Source organism: Lathamus discolor, chromosome 5 (genome assembly GCF_037157495.1).
Source record: "Lathamus discolor isolate bLatDis1 chromosome 5, bLatDis1.hap1, whole genome shotgun sequence".
NCBI lineage: Eukaryota > Metazoa > Chordata > Aves > Psittaciformes > Psittacidae > Lathamus > Lathamus discolor.
The window spans coordinates 64,014,830-64,035,828 of record NC_088888.1 but is presented as its reverse complement, the minus strand read 5'-3'; the positions used below and the strand labels follow the sequence as shown (position 1 = coordinate 64,035,828).

The 20,999-nt window shown below is 39.4% G+C and overlaps 1 protein-coding gene across 4 annotated transcripts in view; it reads right to left on the bottom strand.

Moving 5' to 3' along the window:
- Positions 1-20,999, bottom strand: part of WASF1 (WASP family member 1) — a 90,692-nt gene that overhangs the window by 28,673 nt on the left and 41,020 nt on the right. The window contains exon 2 of one of the 4 annotated variants that reach the window (XM_065679130.1): positions 14,131-14,211. The exons of the other annotated variants lie outside the window; for them this stretch is intronic. The gene's annotated coding sequence lies outside the window, so the exon portion shown is untranslated. The remainder of the gene's footprint in view (positions 1-14,130; positions 14,212-20,999) is intronic. 4 annotated transcript variants of the gene reach the window in all.

Genomic DNA, 20,999 nt, shown 5'->3' with positions numbered 1-20,999 from the left:
GGGTGACGTGGTTTAATGTGAGGTATCCCTGCCCATGGTAGGGGGGGTTGGAACTAAATTACCTTAAGGTCCTTTCCAACCCTAACTACTCTATGATTCTATGTGTGTACATAATGACTGTCTAATGTTCCTATTAAGCTACCATGATTTCATACATGAGCTTTTAGGAATTAGGTAAAATGCTCCAGTTACTTTTTCAATTAATTCCTATTGCTTAATAAAACTGCAAAACAATGGCGCCAATGAAAGTTAATTAATATCTTTCTAGATGAACAATGCTATTGAGATCTCTTTTCAAAAGGCAAGTTGTTTAGTTGCTGCACAGCCCTCCAGCTAGTAGAGGCCTTACCAGTGACACTCTTCTATCTCTGTACTTACAAACACTGCTAGCAGCAGCTGAGAAACCTGCTCTTGGGGTAACCCTGTGGCTACAACCAAGACAGTTCCACCCTGCTGCTGGTACCAAGAGAAGGCCCTGGGTAAGAAACAGCTATCAGTTTCCCTTCAACACACTCCTGTAAAGTATTTCAGAATTGCAAGACCGGTGTAGAAATGTTACATCACTGCAGGCTTGTGGAAAGTTTGAAATGTCAGTTGTCACAGTAATGATTCAGGATTTCTAGCAAGTACAGTAAGACAAGCAGGAATGAAAGCACAACAATAAGGTGGGGAAAATTAATAATCTGCCCAACAGGTTAACTGATAATTAAACTATACTTCAGTTTTACTTTCAGAAGACCAATGATGTTTCACCATTACACGTCTATTTTAATGAAAGTTTACTTCTGATTAGGTTACATATCTTCCTTAGTAAACTTGACATTTTCTTAGCATTAATGAAAGACTATAATTTTTATACAATATACCAATAATGCAGCATTGAATGCCCTTGCTTTCATGGAATTAAATTTAATTCAAGCAATTTCTACAGCATATCTTTATGCCTTAACATTACCATACTTGTAGTTTTCCTTAAACAATGTGCCACAGCAATGGCCTTTCATATGCCTCATTTAATTGATCACGTTCTATCTGCTGGCAGAACAGACCACAGTTTGAAATGCAACAATCAATTAACACTTTCCCCACCCACCCTTAGAAACAGAAATAGAATATACAATAGTCTTTATATTTGCTTGCATAATCATGTATCTACATTACACAGACTTTGGGACAGAACTAAAGTAGCTAATAAAAATCCTCAAATGTGTTACTGAATCTGGTAAAATCAGAATTGTACCAGTTAACAAAACAAAGCTCCTTCTTGCGTCAATTTTTCTTTTAATTATATTACGAGACATGATGTTATACCAGCTGCAGAAAATCCAAAGATAAATATCTTCTAATACACACCTCTACTATGAAAAGGCAAATGTGCAAAGACTTCATGCAGTTTGTTCCTCTACAGCTCTTGATGCAAGATCAAAGTCCAAGCAAAAGGTTTAGGAAAAACAGACACCAACAACATGGTGGCCTTTGAGAAAGTAGGCCACTACCACCTACTGCTGAGTCAACATAACAATTTTAAAACTCTAAAGGCAATTAACATCCCTTATAGGACACATCTTGGAACTGAGAAGATGACAACTGACATCTTAAACTGACAATTCAACAGAAATGTGTTAGAATTACAGATTTGCAATCCTTTCTGTTATGAACCATGCCACAGAATGGAAGATCTGCTCCTTGGAACACCGCCCTCAAACCTCAGTCTCCTGCAATTCGCTCTCAAAAATTTTTCTAACTGCAAGTGACTAGGAAAAGATGACCTTAGGGTAACTATAAAGCAGTATTAAAGCAAATAAATGCAAAATCTATTACTAGGAAGTAATGTCAAGGAGTGTAAAATGAACTGTTTACATCTTGAGGCTTCCTGTACTAAATTATCTATTCAGAAAAGTTGTTGCACATTTGGTCAAAGTAGGGAGCAATACCTATATACAGTATGTAAGAAAATTAGTAATTATTTTTTTCTATTAAACCACAGAGCCATTAATAAAGTCTATTACATTTGTAGTCACAAATATAAAAAGTACTGTACCTCAAGTAATACCATTTACAGTCTCTCAAATGTTGTCTAAATCTTTTGGAGTTGAACTGAAGATGAACTGCATGGATGGATGAAGATGTCAATGGGCCACTGAAGTCTCTATCTCAGTAACAATGCATTTGATTTGCGACATAATAATGAACAGATTTGTCTTGAGTTCAGTAAAAAGTAACTCATAAGATGCATTTGTAATTTTTATTCTGTATTTAATATTGACTGACTTCTGTACTGTTTTAATTGTCTGTGACAATTACTGTTTTCTTCCTATAGAACAATCTGTAATCATCCTAGTACATCTGTCACGTATCAGAAAACAGACAATGAAGTCCAAAAATGGGCAGGACTTGAGTTACATTTGATCTCTAAGACATAATTACAGACAGTGCAAAAAAACTACTTTCAGCTACTACCATGAGCCAATTTTCTCCCAGATGTGTATCATAAGACCACAGTCTCTCCCATATGCATGCACACCTGCACACACACAGGTACACTTTTCTTTAAAGCACATAGAAAAAACATTTGAAAATTATGGGTTTGATTATGGGCACAAACATTTACTTCCTTGCCAAAATTTCTAGGTTTCACCTTTATTCAACTAAACAAATGAAAAAAGGGAAATAATTTTTTACACTAAAAAAACCACCAAAAACAAAAAAATCCACGTTTTCAGCCCTATATTGGCTGCGACTATCATGAAACAGTACAGTAAAAATTGAGGCAATTTTGGCAAATTATGGGTGGGAAAAAATAAAGGGATTAATTATTTGTGTGCTTTTAAGAGCTTTATCTGTGATAAATCAGCTTTAAAACAATTATTGTCACTGAGACGATTCTGGTCATGGCAGCAACAGCAGAATTCTCAGCATGGATAACGCTACAAATATCAATGTAGTATCAATGCAGCAAGTACAACTTCATTAACAGAAATAGCAGCTGACACACCAATTCATAACTACAGGGGCTACATCAAGTTTTAAAGGAGGCAGCAGCATATTTTCAGTGAGTGAAACATTGCAATCTGGGTTGAGTCAATGAAATATGTGTTAACAAAATACAGCATCATAGCAACTACTTTCTCCTGAGTCCAGCCCTCAGGGCTTCCATGCCACTTACAGTTCTGTTGAGGAAGACCTTTGAAAGTCAGGCTCTGCCTACAGCCCGCTGTGTAGCTCTGGGCTTCCTTACACACTTGACTAAAATTCCTCCCACCTGTGTCTTGTCTGTGCACTGCTGGTCCCTCTTGTCCCAGTATACAAGTGATAGGGGCTGTCACCATCATTTATGCACTGCTCTCCTCCCCTTAAGCCCTAGTGAAAGATTTTTCTGTGATCACATGTACTGAGCAAAAACCTAAGGATCCTGAATAAAAGGAGAGAATATCCAACTCAATATTGGTTTCTTTTCCCCAGTACAAGTGCAAAATACAACAGGGTTAAATAAACAGCATGTGGCTTTTACAAATCTTGTCCCTTTAACAAAAGCAGAATTCCTGTTAGTGAAGTAGAATTCAAACAGTAATAATTTACAGAACAGCAGCTTACAAACACAGGCTTCTTAAGATAGTTTCTTTCTACAAGGCTAAGCTCGGGTTGATTTCATGTAACCAAAGCTTTTTTTTTTGTTTGTTTTCACCCCTGATTATCTGGAATATATGCAAGAACCACTGATTTGTCTATTTGTTAAGCAGTGATTCTTTCAACCATGTTGCTTTCTTCATTTCTCCACCCTACCATCCGCTTCTATCTTACCATGGTGTCTTTTAAATACAAGTTGTTTGTATGAACTTTAACAAATCTATAGTAAAAGCAAATTAAAAAATCCAGCTACCATAACTGCAGTCACTTGACATGTCTTGCTAATAACTGTAAATATATTTCTCTTCATCTCAATGAAGAAACTATTAGAATCAAATTGCTCTTGCAAAAATCTCACGTTCAGAACTACATCCCATGAACAGTAGGGCTGCTGGAGGCAAAAAGGCACTCAGCCAGTTGCATTTCTGGCTCACAGACAGAATTCAATAGGTGAAGTCAGATGTAACAGTTTTGCATGTCTACAGCAAGAAACATTCAGACTGACAACTTTCCTTCACATTAAGTATTTTAAGCAAAAATGGAAATTAAAAAATATAGTGAAGGTTTTTGATATTACAACTAACTCCCAAAATACGTAACTTACAAAACACAAATCACATGAAGAATAAAATTTCTGGTTAAAAACAAATTCCCTAAGTATATACATAAAAACATAACAACACTAAAGATTTCCAGATGTTAGATTATAATTCATCACTATTTGGTAGGGTTTTCTTCCTTACAGTTCTTCTCACTACCATTTAACTACAACTTTTATTACATATATGATGATCTAATGACTTCATTACCTGTGATACTTTCAAGCTGATGAAACAGTAAACAACCAGAAACTGAATAGAATACAATTGCATTCTTTAAATCCAAATGCAAATTTTCACGGCACAAAATACTAACCACCAATTCTTTTCCTTCAAATACTGAAACTACAGTATTAAACTACACTGAAGACTTACGAAAGCAATCTTGTGAATTCACAGAAAAGAGAAGAACCATAGTCCCCAAACAGGCACAAAAAATTCATGAAATTCACCACATGTCCATATAGTACTGGAGAAATATTTAAGCCATGCTGAACCACACTGCACTTTACTGTTAGGATATTAATCAAGGCAAAAAAAACATAGTGACTCCTTGCACTTGTATTTCTATTAAGCTTTCTGAAATAAGTTAATTTTAAAAATATAAACCATGTACAACGTATTTGGATTATATACATGCACACACACATATGGCTTCCTCTAAATCTTTTGGAGTATTACATCTAAGATTTGAAAAAAGAACTGCAAAATTTCTTATGAGCATCACTAAGTATTATTCAGATGACTCTGTACTCATTAGTTTTCTCCTAGTGAGCTCCCGTCAGGTCATTTGATTAAAAGCAATTTTGGAAGTATCCTGGATTCTAATGTAGGTACAGCCAAGAATGCTCAAATTTATTTTTGATTACAAGTTTTTCTCTGTTCCCCAAAGGCTAAAAATGTATTAATGCATAACATACTATGTGATTTGAAATTGCTTTTTGAGACCTATGTTTTATCTGATGCCATTTCTTCTCTCTGCATTAATCTAGTCTTCCTGTTAACAGTTTCTATGTACGGTGTATAACACAAAAGCCTTATGATGGATTGCAACAAAAGCTCTTTATTATAGCCCTGACAGAGACAGATAACTAACCCAGTGTTAATTTAAAATCAGAACCTTAGTACCAGAACTACGGGTACAGCTTTTGTGGCTTTGTGTATCTATCATAACATAGCTTTGAAGATTTTCTACATTTTTTCTTGAAAATGTATATTCTATATATTAAGGTACCTTTGTAACATACTCCTTTACCAGTTCAGGATAAGACCTATTAAATGCACACATCAATTTTCTAACTTAATCTTACAAAATTTGCCGAAAGCATGTAAAATGAATGCCGGTATGCTTTTACTGCACAGATAGGACAACCTGCTTTTGAATGGACAGTATTTTGTGGCAATAATTTATAAATATTTAAAGAAAAGGTACCTGAACTTCCCAGCTGCTAAGAAAAGTAACCTGGTAGGTACTAGAAAGATAAGGAGTTCCACCCTGGCTACGGCACTGAACTGCTGGTTCCCCACCAGTGAGTGGTACACTGTCAATTTCCAGAACTCCCCACGCCAAGGGAGCCCCAGGGCTGTGGCACTACTAATCACAGCCAACACCTCCCACGCTGGACCACGTTGAAACAGGCTGGCTCTCGCACAAAGGCATTAGAATTCAAGACACAGTGCCCTGCCTTAACAACAGAGCTGTCCTTACAAAGGGAACACAGCAGCACTCACCCCGGTGACCAAGCCTGCCCTTCTTCCCCAGACACAAGTGGAGAACCCCCTGAAGGCAGAGCGATTCAAAAATAATTATTCCTTTGGTACCAAGCTACAACTGGTAAATATTAAATTACGATGTACCAAAAATGAAAGAAATGAGTAGCTGTGCTTGAGTGAAGGAAAGAAAGGGAACAGATAGTCTGGGCCTTTCATTGTGCTGAATCTGAGAAGGGAATTGGATATTAATGAAATAATAAATAATGTCAGGAATCCACAGTAATAATGACACCAATGTACAGAGGGCTGTCACTAAGAAACCTCTTACAATGCATGAGCTTCTTATGCAGTTCCCATATATAAATCCACTAGTGATACACACCATACTAATTAGTTCTCACTAACTAAACAACAGGTGTCAACAATGACTATCAGAAGTTTTTGTGCCCCAAAACATTACTGGAGATTTGAAGAAGTGATGGTAAGCACTGCAAGAGCCAGAGGTAAGCCATGTATATTAAAATTAAATTTTCACAGCAATTTCTGCTATGATACCAAACACGTAAATGCATTTTATGCTAGGATACCAGAACCACAAATAACAGATTATTTAGTTTCTTTTTCAGTTTTAAAGAAAGAATTAAGATATATCAGCTACCAAGTAAGACATACAGATGTGTAATAATCGTCTTATTATTACTAGCTGAGCTTCTTTGTAGATGACTTTCCCCCCTTGTGAAGAATAGAATTCCTCAGAAGAGGATTTGTTGCAAAAATGTGAATCCGCACGAACAGCATTTTGCCCTGTCTACTGCTGTTTATGCTACTTAATATGTTTGAACAGCCATGCTGTGGGGAAGAATGTATTAACATTCACAGAGAATTAGTTTACTTTTGAACAGAAATATTATTAAATATTCAACAGTCCAGAGACACTGATGATTTATATTGTTGAAGGCTAGAAACTGATCATTTCATCGTTCACTCAGTATAATGCCAAAACTTCCCACTTTAGTTAATATAATATTTATTAAGTAAAGACCAGAGGACTCAGATGGGCCTGTCCCTACCCAGTGCAGCGCTGTTTGGGATAATAAATTTTCCAGTATTTTTCCCATTCTTTTTTCATAATTTTAGCTGGGTGGCTTCCAGCAATTTCTTGGGTAAACTCTTCTATGACCACTATATCTCATACACAGGAAAATGTGTCAATTCTCCTTCTTTCCCTCCCAGACTTGTTCCCCTGTACTTTCAGATTACACAGATTAGTCCTCGCTTCTTGTTGTTTGTAACCTTCAGGTATTTATAGCTGTTGTACTCTTCTTTGCCAACAATTCTAGGAAGTTATAATTCTGTTCTTATTTAGCACAAAAAAAAAAAAGTAAAAGTATCGCTAATTCCAGTGATGTTTATTATCCTTATTCAAATACCACCTATTTATCAGCATTATTCTAGCAATGTGGTATCCAAAATTGGAAACAGCATTCTGAATGCATTTGGGTTACATGAGCATACCTAAGCAAGTCTAAACACAGGAGGGTGTTTTGCCAGCAATGTGCGACTGCAGCCCAGAAAGCCAACCATATGCTTGGGCTACATCAAAAGGAGAGTGGCCAGCAGGTTGAGACAGGTGACTTTCCTGCCCTGCTCCCATGAGACCCTGCCTGGAGTACTGCACCCAGCTCTGCACCCCCAGCACAAGGGAGATGTGGATCTGCTTGAGAGTGGCCAGAGGAGGCCATGAAGATGATCAGGGGGCTGGAGCATGTCTCCTATGAAGATAGGCTGAAGAGTTGGGCTTGTTCAGCCTGGAGAATAGAAGGCTCCAGGGAGATCTTATGGTGGCCTCTCAGTATGTCAAGGGAGTTTGTAAGAAAGATGGAGAGAGACTTTTTACCAGGGCTTACAGTGACAGGAGAAGGCACAATGATTTTAAATGGTATTAACCTAATTTGCATGATTTCCAAACAATAAAAAACTTACACAGAATCAACAAAACTACTCATGCCAATATTTATTAAAGAGAAATACGACACTCTTTGCCCTTCTGTAATAACACTCTGATTAAAGATAAATAAGACTCAATCCTTTGGCCTATAAAAGAATCAGTATTCATTTTTCAAATTTATGTAGAAAGCAGGTATTACTTGCATGAAAGTTTTTAAATCTGTTATATTTTAATAAACTAATTCTAATATTTCATCCATTTTGCAAGCCATAAACACTTTAAAATATATCAGAAAGAAAAACTTATTTTCCAGAAAAAAATAGATTTCCTCATAATTTCACAAGCAGAATTTAAAGACCTCGTATTTACGTATGTATTTTTGCCTAAATTTAAATACTGAAATTAATGTATTTACTTTCACTGTCCATATCTGAATTTTAGAAATATTCTTGCCAGGAAAGGAATAAATACTGCAGAAAAAACTCATTTTTTGTGAACACCGGAACTAATTAAAGCTGGTCCTCTCAAGGCTTTTCTGTCATGGTTGATTGTGAGCTTTAACTAAAGCTGTTCCTATAATTGGGATATCTGTATGATGCCTTTCCTCTTCGGTTTCCTGTATCTATTTACATGTAAACTAACACTTACACCTTTCCCTTACCCATAACATTTGCAAAGACATACATTTTCATAATATGTGAGGGAGTTTAATGATCTTTATGTATCTGTCCTCCTATGAAATCTGTCTAAAATTAGACCACAGCCTAGAAATTATTGGGATGACTGCATTCACCTCCTCTTCTTGCCCCCAGGTTTGGAAACTTGATTTTTAAAATAAGTTGGTTTTATGCTATGCTTCAAACAACAATTACGTCGAGTTACATGCTGAAATAACCGGAGCCACAAATATGAAACAAGAACATACTGAAATTCACACATTCTTGTACTTTATGATTTGAGCTTGGAAATACAATATCCATAGAAATGAAAACTACATTTACTAAACTGGAGTATCAATCAGAAACAAATTAGTCACATTTGGAAGCTCTGCAAGGGAACTTACGTTCACAGGGTCAGAAGACTGTTTTCAGTTCAGTTTTACATCAGACTTCGTAACTACGATACTGTAAAGGTACACCTCACAAGGTTTACAGCATCAACGTTATTAAATCACTATGACCAAAAAACCTGCATGTACATACACATTAGGGAAAATAAGGTGCTCTCAGCCTGTGGGAAAAATATCCATGATCCTCAAGACATGTAAAAATCATAGTATCTTCTGTGATAAGGGACTCACAGTAACACAGAAACACAGACCTCTGCGGGCTCCTTTAAGTGAGTTCAGGGACTACAGGCATGAAAAGAAGGTGAATCGGTTTATTCTCTACAATACAGCAAAAAGATTACCCAGCCAGCCAAGAGGAAGGACAGACCTGGTAAGGGAGTTAATAAAAGCTGGCTCCTTCTCTCTTCACAAGTATTTAGCAAAAGGTAGACAGTCATTGAATAGTAGTGGAGAAATGAGATTAGTTGTCTTTACAGAGTGATCTGAAAAAACAGCTTGGAATTGTTAGTCTGCAAACTATTGCATATAATTATCAAGTAATAAAGATGCTTGTTTGCTTCAGAGGTAGATAACAGAAGAACCAAGCAACTCTGTAATTTCAGTAATGTCTTCTGCATTTAAGATATATTAACTGTAGATATTATGAGAATTTAGGACAAAGTACTAGAATAAAGCAGTGTAAACTTCTAATTATCAAATATTGGTGCTGTCATCAAAGTGTCTGTTACAAAAAGAAAGGAAACTGGCATAGCTGGGAAGACAGCAACACAATCACTTCAGCAGTGCCTGAGGACAGCAGTGGAAAATCATTGTTATCTACCCGAACATCTGCATCTCCACAGAATGCGCAGAAATCATGGGTGCCTATAAACAGCAGTCCAGTCAATTTACATTATTTTATCTTTCTACCATGGATGTATGGAACCAATATAAATCTAAAAGGCCTCCATGTACTTCAGATTTACTCAATCCTCTTTAAAGTATAGGCTCCAAAAGAAGGATGGTTCTTGCCTTCTAAACAGCCTGCTGTTTGGAGAACCCACTTGAGAAATGGAAAGCCTGATTAAAGGATACCAGATTAAGAGGAATGAATTCATGCCTCCCTTACTGCAGTAATCAAAAGCATTAAACCACAGAACATTTTGTGTGAAAGCACTTGAAACTGAGCAAGAAAATAAGGAAGCCAAATCTCATCCAGAAATATCAGTTTATCTCAGAAACATTAGATATTTCATCCAGGGATATTAGCTGCAAGCGGCAGAACTGAGTTTCCAGATCTTACTCCCAGAAAACAATTATGCATTTAAATATATATACACACATTGTCATTAGATAAAACAATCTCCAAAATTATTGATGAGAAAATTAGAAAAGCATCCTTCCAGTTTCATGTGCTGGTTATTTGAAAGGCACTTTTCTTCTATTCCCTAGCCCTTTCTCCCCTAGAAAGATGACAATGTAGGTTTAAATCACCTAGCTTAAGTGCTGCACCCATACTTCTCAGTGGTGTAATATTGGCATAACCGACTGAACGCTCTATCAGAGGCAGTAATGACCACTCTCACATGCGATAAAATCAGCTATAGTTCTAATCCTCAGCTTTTCAAGACAATCTAGACAAATTAAGCACCTCTAAGCATGTGTGGGTGACTCAAGTTAAATGTCTCAGCTAGGCAGGGAGAAGCCTAATGTATTTATACACACAGGCTTAAGCAATCCTGGAAAATAAACAGATTTGACTATCTGAGATGTATATACTTTGAGAGGCTAAATATCTATCTGCGTAGGGCATGCCATCCTTAAACCACAAATTAAATCTGTGCAACAGAGGAGACAACAGTGTATAATCCTACTCCTGAACTAAACTGATATAGCTCTATCTTAAATCTAGTTAAATCCTTCCCCTGATACTAAATTTAAGCACAATTTACTCCTCAGATGACAGGAGACATTCTAGATTTATGATTAATATTAGGCTGTTTCCCATTCTAAAATGTTCTTCATTGCCCATTTCCTTAGAAAATTCTGGCTCTCCAACTGTACTTCTGTCATAGAATCATAGAATAGTTAGGGCTGGAAAAGACCTTAAGATCATCTAGTTCCAACCCCCCTGCCATGGGCAGGGACACCTCACACTAAACCATACCACCCAAGGCTTCGCCCAACCTGCCCTTGAACACTGCCAGGGATGGAGCATTCACAACCTCCCTGGGCAACCTATTCCAGTGCCTCACCACCCTTACAGGAAAGAATATCTTCCTTATATCCAACCTAAACTTCCCCTGATTAAGTTTTAACCCGTTACCCCTTGTCCTGTCACTACAGTCCCTGACGAAGAGACCCTCCCCACCATCCCTATAGGCCCCCTTCAGATACTGGAAGGCTGCTATGAGGTCTCCACACAGCCTTCTCTTCTCCAGGCTGAACAGCCCCAACTTCCTCAGCCTATCTTCATACAGGAGGTGCTCCAGTCCCCTGATCATCCTCGTGGCCCTCCTCTGGACTTGTTCCAACAGTTCCATGTCCTTTTTATGTTGAGGACACCAGAACTGCATACAATACTCCAAGCAAGGTCTCACGAGAGCAGAGTAGAGGGGCAGGATCACCTCCTTCGACCTGCTGGTCACGCTCCTTTTGATGCAGCCCAGGATACGGTTGGCTTTCTGGGCTGCGAGCGCACACTGCAGCCGGCTCATGTTCATTTTCTCATCGACCAACACCCCCAAGTCCTTCTCCGCAGGGCTGCTCTGAATCTCTTCTTTGCCCAACCTGCAGCTGTGCCTGGGATTGTTCTGACACAGGTGTAGGACCTTGCACTTGTCGTGGTTTAACTTCATAAGGTTGGCATCAGCCCACCTTACAAGTGTGTCGAGGTCCCTCTGGATGGCATCCCTTCCCTCCAGCGTATCAACCGAACCACACAGCTTGGTGTCATCGGCAAACTTGCTGAGGGCGCACTCAATCCCACTGTCCATGCCTCCGACAAAGATGTCGAACGAGACCGGTCCCAACACCGAGCCCTGAGAGTCTCCAGCCGGACATCGAGCCATTGACCACAACCCTTTGCATGAGGCCATCCAGCCAGTTCTTTATCCACCTAGTGGTCCACCTGTCAAATTGATGTCTCTCCAATTTAGAGACAAGAATTTCACGTGGGACAGTGTCAAACACTTTGCACAAGTCCAGGTAGATGACGTCAACTCTCTACCCCTGTCCATCAGTTCCGTAGCCCCATCATAGAAGGCCACCAAATTGGTCAGGCAGGATTTCCCCTTAGTGAAGCCATGCTGGCTGTCACCAAGCACCTTGTTGTTTTTCATGTGCCTTAGCATGCTGTCCAGGAGAATCTGCTCCAAGATCTTACCAGGCACAGAGGTGAGACTGACTGGTCTGTAATTCCCCTGATCATCCATTTTCCCCTTCTTGAAAATGGGGGTTATATTTCCCTTTTTCCAGTCGTCGGGAACTTCACCTGACTGCCATGATTTTTCAAATATGATGGCCAGTGGCTTAGCAACTTCATTTGCCAGCCCCTTCAGGACCCGTTGATGGATTTCATCAGGTCCCACGGACTTGTGCATGTTCAGGTTTTTAAGATGGTCTCGAACCAGATCCTCTCCTACAGTGGGCCCAAAGTCTTCATTCTCACAGACCCTATGTCTGCATTCCAGGACTTGGGTGGTGTGGTCTGAGAATTTGCCAGTGAAGACTGAGGCAAAGAAGTCATTCAGAACCTCAGCCTTCTCCAAATCCAGGGTAGCCAGTTCTCCTGATAGCTTCCTCAGGGGGCCTACATTGTTCTTAGTCTGTTTTTTATTTGCTATGTACCCATAGAATCCCTTCCTGTTATCCTTAACAGCCCTAGCCAAGTTTAATTCTAACTGAGCCTTAGTCCTCCTAACCTGGTCCCTAGCTTCCCCGACTACATCCCTGTACTCTTCCCAGGCTGCCTGTCCTTGCTTCCACCTCTTATAAGCTTCTTTTTTCCTCTCAAAGTTTCCTCAGCAGCAACTTATCCATCCAAGGAGGTCTCCTGGCCCTCCTGCTGCACTTCCTTCTAGCTGGGATGCAACATTCCTGAGCTTGTAGCAGGTGATCCTTGAATATCAACCAACAGTCTTGGGCCCCCCTGCCCTCCAGGGCTATATCCCATGGAACCTTACTAAGCAGGTTCCTGAAGAGGCCAAAGTCTGCTCTTTTGAAGCCCAGGGCAGTGAGCTTGCTGCACACTCTTCTCACTGTCCTGGGGATCTCGAATTTGACCATCTCGTGATTGCTGCATCCAAGGCTGCCCTGGAGTACCACATTTCCAACGAGCCCTTCCCTGTTGGTGAGCACAAGGTCAAGCATGGCACCTCTCCTTGTCGGCTCCTCTATTACTGGCAGAAGGAAGTTGTCTTCCACACAATCAAGGAACCTCCTGGATTGCTTGTGCCGGGCCGTACCATCGCTCCAACAGATATCAGAGTGGTTGAAGTCCCCCATGGAGACAAGGGCCTGCAAGCATGAGGCTTTTCCTATCTGTCTGTAGAGTGCTTCATCTGCAGGTTCCTCTTGATCCAGGTGGTCTGTAACAGATCCCCACAGTAATGTCTCTCATAGCTGTTTTCCCTTTAACCCTGACCCACAAACTCTCTGTTAAGTGATCACCTGTCCTCAGGTGATTCCATACTCTCCAGCCTGTCCCTAACATAAAGGGAAACTTCCCCTCCCTGCCTGCCGGGCCTGTTTTTTCTAAAGAGCCTGTAACCTTCCATTCCAACACTCCAGTCATAGGAGCCATCCCACCATGTTTCTGTGATGCCTATTATATCATACCCCCATAGATGTGCACACATCTCTAATTCCTCTTGTTTGTTCCCCATGCTATGGGTGTTTGTATAGAGGCATCTGAGCCAAGCTCCAAATGAAGCCGGCTCATTGGCTGGAGCGGCTGGAATATCTCTACATTCCTCCAAGCATTTATTATAGGTGCTGTCCTTTTCTATCTTCCCAGTTTTACATAGCTAAAATATATTATAATTAAAGACAATTAAAACCAGGCAACAACATGCCTTTCTGATGGAAAGACAAGTTGTGTAGTCACGGAAGTTCATAATACCTTGATTATCACATGGACTTTGTGATAATTAGGTGTTCTTTAGATACTGATTCAGGTTATTTTATTGACTTACAGATGAGAAGACTGTCCAGGAGACTGTAACTGTAACACTGATGGAACGCCAGTCAGGAATCCACATAATCCAGAGACATGCCTGAAAAGGAGTGGATGTGGAATTTAATGGGGAATTCATCATAGGCTGTTATGTGGCCTAGAATACCTAAGGAGCTCACCAGTGTATGGGAAGAGGATGTAGTGAAGCAACAGGAAAAAATCCATTGTACAGATCACAGCTTGGAGAAGGTAAACATAGGTGGAAACCAAGTCCAGAATGGTTCTGCTATTCTCTAATGGCTCGCATATGGGTTAGAAGATACTTTTTATATTTACTAATATCCCAAAGTGATTTGCCAGGAGCGTTTAACTAATGAAAACATATCAGCCCCAATGGCACACAATAATGGCCAAATCACTACTGACTGCAAGGTGTTTTCTGCCAGACAGAGGATAGAGAAGCGCCCTGAAAACCAAGAGATGTTGGCCAATATCTCTCTCAAAGAAACAGCATTGTGTCTTGCACATTATCTTGAACCAGCAAAAGCAGGCATTCAGACTTCTCTGATCCAACATCCCTCTCTCTTCGGCCTGAGAAAATAATTGCACTAAATTATTTTCTTGAGATGAGAAAGATTAATTCCATCTCTCTCTGGCTGGAAGAGTAGCTTTTTATTTCAGTCTTTTGTTAAAAAGAAAAAAAGTATCTGAAGAAGATGGAGCTGGTAAGGCTAAGAGCAGCTAAGGAATCAGACTAGATGTGGGGGTTACTGAACAGAATGATGTCAAATACTTCCTTTCAAGGTGAAACTGCTTCAGGGCTGATCCCAAAGAGATGTTAGGAGGAAGTTAGAGCTAAAGGGAAGCATCTCCTAAGCAACGATGCAAGGTGATGTCTGAGGTGCAATGAACGCTGAGCACAAAAATTATCTGCTGCAGTGGTTGAATTCTTAAGATGCCCTTGAAACTCATGAGGTTGAAGGAAAAAAAAAAAAAAGGCAGAAAATTCACCTCAGAACCAGAGGAAAGACTCAAAAAAGGTCAGCAGTATCACCACTGAATTCTTAAAAAGACAGTTAAATTAGCACCAAACTAAACACCCTCCACATCAGGGGAAGGGGGAATGACATATAGTGGCACATCTCTAGATGAACAGCCATGGCAGCAAATTCAAGTGATGTTGATTGTGGGGAGTAACTCAGGAGCTACATCTCTAAGAAGCAGACCTTGTGTTAGAGGAAAATTTATCATGCAATGATTTTTGTGTTCTGTGTTCATTGCACTTTCAGTGACACTCAAATAAAGCCAACAAGCAGACAAAACCCCGCAACTGGGAAGGAATCCCCTGACCTCACAATTCAAGTATTGCTGAGAACTGATTGGCTTTAAGTTGTACATAAAGAATTTTAAGAAGGGTTAGTCTTTGCTTACAGCAGTTCTCATATCCCTGAAGTAAGAGTCCATTACCCACGCAAGAACAGAAGCTGCCATCTGAGCTTACTCGCTGGCTTGTATCACTCCTACAGTGCTGTAGTCTTATGCCATAAGATTTACTCCACACTGTGACAACTGCTTAGGCCAAAGCTTTCAAGAGGTTTGAAAACAAACATCATTTGAGAAGCAGACTATGGATTTGGGTAGCTACACAAGTTCTTCTAGTGTTCTTGCCTTTAGTACAACCAGGGAATGAAATACACATCTCCAATTTACAGACATCTGAGACAATCAACCTACAGCATTCTTTAGAGTATGTCACTGGAGGCTTTGAAGTTCCAGGAGAAAAGCAACTCTCTCAATTCTGAGAACTACTGAACTGGAACCGAGAAAGTGGCTCTAGGTATAGTAACTATATTATGGCACCAAGGTAGGCAAAGCACTGACATGTAACACTAAACTTCAGAGGAAGTAACAGGACTACCAAAAGCATGACCTATATTCTTTGAGCAAGAGTAACCCAAAGTTTTCCCTTCGGAAGTGAGGAAATTCCCTGTCATGCCTCTTTAGCCCTCTGCAAGCTAACAAGTCTTAGAGCAGTTTTTAATGGAGTGAGGAAAGTAAAGCCAACAGACTCAGCAGAAAATAGCTGAAGTACTAACAGAAACAGCTTGGCTGAGAACACATCCCTGAAATGCACGGTGGTCTCACAGTCAGAGGCAGTCTTATTTGTCCTTGATAGAAAGTCTGGCTGAAGGGAAAAATTGTGAACAGTTAGGAGTAGGATATAAGTTCAAAACAATGGATTTCTTTTCCAGTTTAAGTTCCTGGCTGGAACTGAAGACTAGTACCAGCTTAGATAATGACTATTTAACACGCATGGCAACTCCTGTGTGTTTGGAGTTACTCTATTAGCACTGAGATGATACATTCCAATATACGAGTCAGGGGAAAGAAGGGGCACAGTAATCTGAGTATTAAAGCAACAAGAAAGGAGCTGTTTCAAAATCTATTTCCCAATCATAAACTCAGCCCACCTTCCTCCAGAGAACTATTAAGAAAACCCCCTAACTAAAAGGAAAGCAACAGGAAGAAGAAAACCCTTTCGTTTTGCTGTTAAGCTACATCACAAGTCTAAAGCATCTTCTCCCAATACCCAGTCTGTATCAGAACAATTTTCCTTTCTTCTTGTATTAGCAAAAAAGTAACAAAGCCCAACCTTGTACAAGACTTTACAGCAATACCATTAAATTATTATTTTGTAAATATTTAGACCTTATACCTAAACAAAAAAGCTGAAAGTGATTGGCTGGCATTTGTAGTCATACAGTCATTTGTAATAAAGGCTGCACATTCACCAGGCCATACTTATTCCCCATAAAGAAATTATTCCCTACTGTTGCTGTAACTCAGAAATATTACTATTTGTTGAAGAAAGGAAGCATCTTGCCATATAATTAGAGAGAATAAGGACTGCACAACACTGAGAGAAAAACTGTTAACTTTGAGGCCAAGGATAATAAGAGGAGGTACTTATTCTTTGTACAGCCTGTCAACATAACAACACAGTAACAATTACATTTAAACAAAAAAAGCTTTAGGAACAGGCTTTTCTCATTACAGAAGTACATATTTTCACTTTGAAGGTACTTTGCTAAGAATGTTTCATTTAAATCTAAGTTTTCAATCACTGTATAGTTTTTAGTAATTTCTAATAGCTGACATTGAATCAGTAGAACATGCAGGAAATAAGTTTCCATAGTTCTCAGAAGTTTGCATCAGATTGATATATTTTATGTCTTCAAGCAGCCCAGTTTCCTACCTGCCACTTCCAGCTTGCTTAAAGGTCACCTGTTCCTTCTACACACAACTGTAGATGGGAACACCAATTTCAAAATCCTCCTTCCAGCCTCTGGTCAGGATTGCTGAAATAGTACTGAAGATATATTACTAGGCACCCCTGGGCACAAGGCAGGTACAAAGCTGCTGAAACAGCTCCATAGGAGGAGTTCCTTGGCAAGAAAGTACTCTTACCCAGAGACCATCTCTGCTTCAGGAAGCTCTGAAATCTCCTGCAAGTTAAAGACACTCCACTGCAGAACACAGGAGGAGCTCTGCCAGGGTTTCCCAAAGGAGACTCCCCTAGGGACAGCTGGTAGAAGTTCCTGCTGCTTTGAGTCACTTTGGAGAGAGCCCAACCCAGTGGTTGGTCTCTTTAACCAGCCATGTTCACCAGAGCATCTTTTATGTCTCTCTGCTTTCCTAAACCCTCCTGGCTTTTGGAGGGGGGAGGAGGCAGCAAAGCCGCCTTCTGCCAAAGCGCTCCTCTCTTGAGCCTGCCACCCTACAGAGGTCACTCAGGAAGACTGGTCTCTGCGTTCAGCCCATCCAGGTGCTCAGGAGACTGAGCAGTGCACAAATCCACAATAATCAGATCCCAAGAGTGCTCCTGCAGGAGTTTCAAAAGACTCGTAAGAATCAATGAAGCCAAGTACAAGAGCAGGGAAGGTTTTAGGTCATCTACAGAGTCCATTCTTCCATTCTAGTAAGGCTCAACGATACAAAGTTATTGGTAGCAAACAATTGGTTAACCTGTACTTAAAAACATCCGCAGATATTCCAAAACTTCTGGCGAACTCCCAGAGAAAGTTGCTGCAATGTTTCACAAAAAAACAAAGGTCACCTGTACTGCATACTTAAGTATCTTGCTTCAGCTACAGAAGTTCTGTCAAATTTAGCTGAAGTTATCAGTGGTGTCTGTTGATGTACTGAATCAAGAACAGGTGAAAAGCTGATAAATCTTTGCAAAGGGGCATCAGATAGGTGGGACAGGCAGCTGAGAGGAGCATCTTAAAACTCAACAATAAACTTGAACAGGATTTGTCAAGAGTCTCAGTCATCTATGTCAGGAGTATAGGACTTGTACTGACTCTAGGTAACTGCCAAAATTATAGAAAACCTACAGTCCTTTATCCCCTTCTTACATAAGGAAGATAGTTTATACCAAAACATTGTCTTCTTTCAACACCTTTAAAAAAAATATCTCAGACACATCTAAATCCAAACTAAATATGAGAGAATTTGAATAGTTCTGCTGTTAACCCAAACCAAACTCATTTCTCAGTTAGGTCACCAGACGGCTCATAGTCCCAGGGTCTTCTACCTTTCAGCTGCAATCCAGGCTGGACTGGGAGTGGCTAGCAGTAACTACCATGCAATTCTTTTCAATGACCCATACAGAAACAGGCAATTAACCAAGTGTACAATGCCCCCCCAAAAAGGCAATCTGAAGAATAAACTGAGCCTGTCTTTTTACGGTAGGGACTACTGAATTACTGAACACAAACTCTGGTTTTGAGACTGCCTCCTACATTCAAGGCTCCTGTCTTAGTTTCTAGCTCTGTGCTGCCCTCAACTACCAGCATTCAGAGTACTATCAGATGCCCTCTGATCTACCACTTTAAAGGTGAATGGTTTTAAAATTGCACTGTAAAGAACTGTATAGAATCATTGTACTCCATACCAAGATGCATTTTATTCACCTCCATAAACTGAAACGGCGGGAGAAAGAGGCCATTGTCAGGCATAATTATGTGCTGTGCAGTATCCTGTGAAGCTGGAATGTGCTTGTTTTCTGACTGAACACACTAACAGCGTCTGACACTGCTGTCCTGGCAGCAAGGTCCGCAGATCTCCTCCTGACATTGTAATGAACAACCCTATCACTGAGCCTCTCTCCTGCCATTACTGCAACAGCATCTTCAGTGCAGAGTTCAGACAAGTCTGCAATGACCCCCAAAACACACACATAGAAGAAATACTTCTAATTATTTCCAAATAAAGAACCTAACGAGGGAGGGCAGAAAGTAAGCAGAGGTGTCTTAGACTACTAATCCAGCTCTAGATTCTCTCTCGTAGAAAAGGCCCTGATAGTTCCTGTAATTGTAATGAAGCCGATTCAAAGTAATAAGCAATGGTGGTAAAAATATTCAAAGTATTTTTCAGGGATTAATTAAAATAATTCGAAGCAGATAAATCAGTCCATCAATTAAAAAAAAATCTGTTTTTGCATCTACTAAATTATTTCAGTAATAAACATGCACTATCTGGGAGTCAAATTTCAATAGTTACAAATATTACAAATGTTTTTCTTAATTTCAACCAGTAATGCTACTGGATTCTTCACTTATGTTTTCCCATTGAAAAGAGCAAAGAATGAGCAAATTTCACAGTAAAACTAAGAGGAAGTATTAAAGCTGTATGAATGTTCTGAGAAATTCAGGCTAAGTTGCTACCAGAAAGTATATAAAGTAAACACTATATTCAGTATTTAATACATTTTAAATTATCATCTTTGGGTGGGCACGTACTACATTTGCCACATTTCTGTGTTAAAGAAAACATTTCACTTTTTTAGTATTAAAATAGACTCTTTCAAGTTGCTGTACAAATTAAGCATGAAGTAACTGCTTGTTCCTGCATGCTACAGGAGATGTTCCTATGTGGTAATCTTCTGCATTAATGGAACACGTATATAAAACAAGACTATTAGAAAGTCTTGAAACAGTTTCTTACATATTTTAGTAGCTTATTTACTGCATTCATAATTCTATTTTTAATTCCTTCTGACAATACAAAAATATAAAGAAAATGGAAGGACTTCATTGTAGAGCTCTGAAGGGTTGCTGAATTTCAAACAAAGGCTATGAGGGGCGGAGGAGGGAACACAGACAATACTTACTTGTGTTATTACCATTATTTAAAATGCAAGCTTCCTGGAGCTTGTTCACTGAAATTAGGATAGTTAATCTTAAGTAAATTCCACAAATCACCTGAAAAATCTTCTGAGGCACAGATTAAAGAACTTTCACCAGACATCCCTAGTTCTGGCATAGAGAGCTGCCTCAAAACGCCGTATGCTAGATCTGTACACGTAAGAGAACACTTACCTGCTTATCTGCAGATCCTGCTAGGATAATTCTAAGTTGTTCAGCGTGTTAGATTTAGATAAAATTAGTAATAAAAATAAGGCCAAATGACCTGTGTGGGTTTTTGTAACACAGAACAAAGAGTGAAGAAGTGATCATGAAAGCTGCATCAGTTTTCTTTCTGTGCTCATTATTATTTTTACTGCAGTATCATGTTGAGACTTATTTAATGCTAGATGCTGAATAAAGACATTACTCCTGCCCTGAAGATCTTATTTAGAGGTCAAACCCAAATAACTGGAATCTTTGACCTACAGGTACCAGACACCTGATGCTACAGATCAGAAGGAGGAATGCTTATTATGTGACTTAGTTGTTGGGTTGGTTGGTTGATTTTTTTCTTTAATTAAGAGAAAATGTCATATGCTTTTTTTTAAACAAATTATTTTCCCCTTAAAATGAGAAGGATATACATTTAACACAAAAATGTTCTGTCAAGTACAGAATTCTAATGTTACTATTCTGG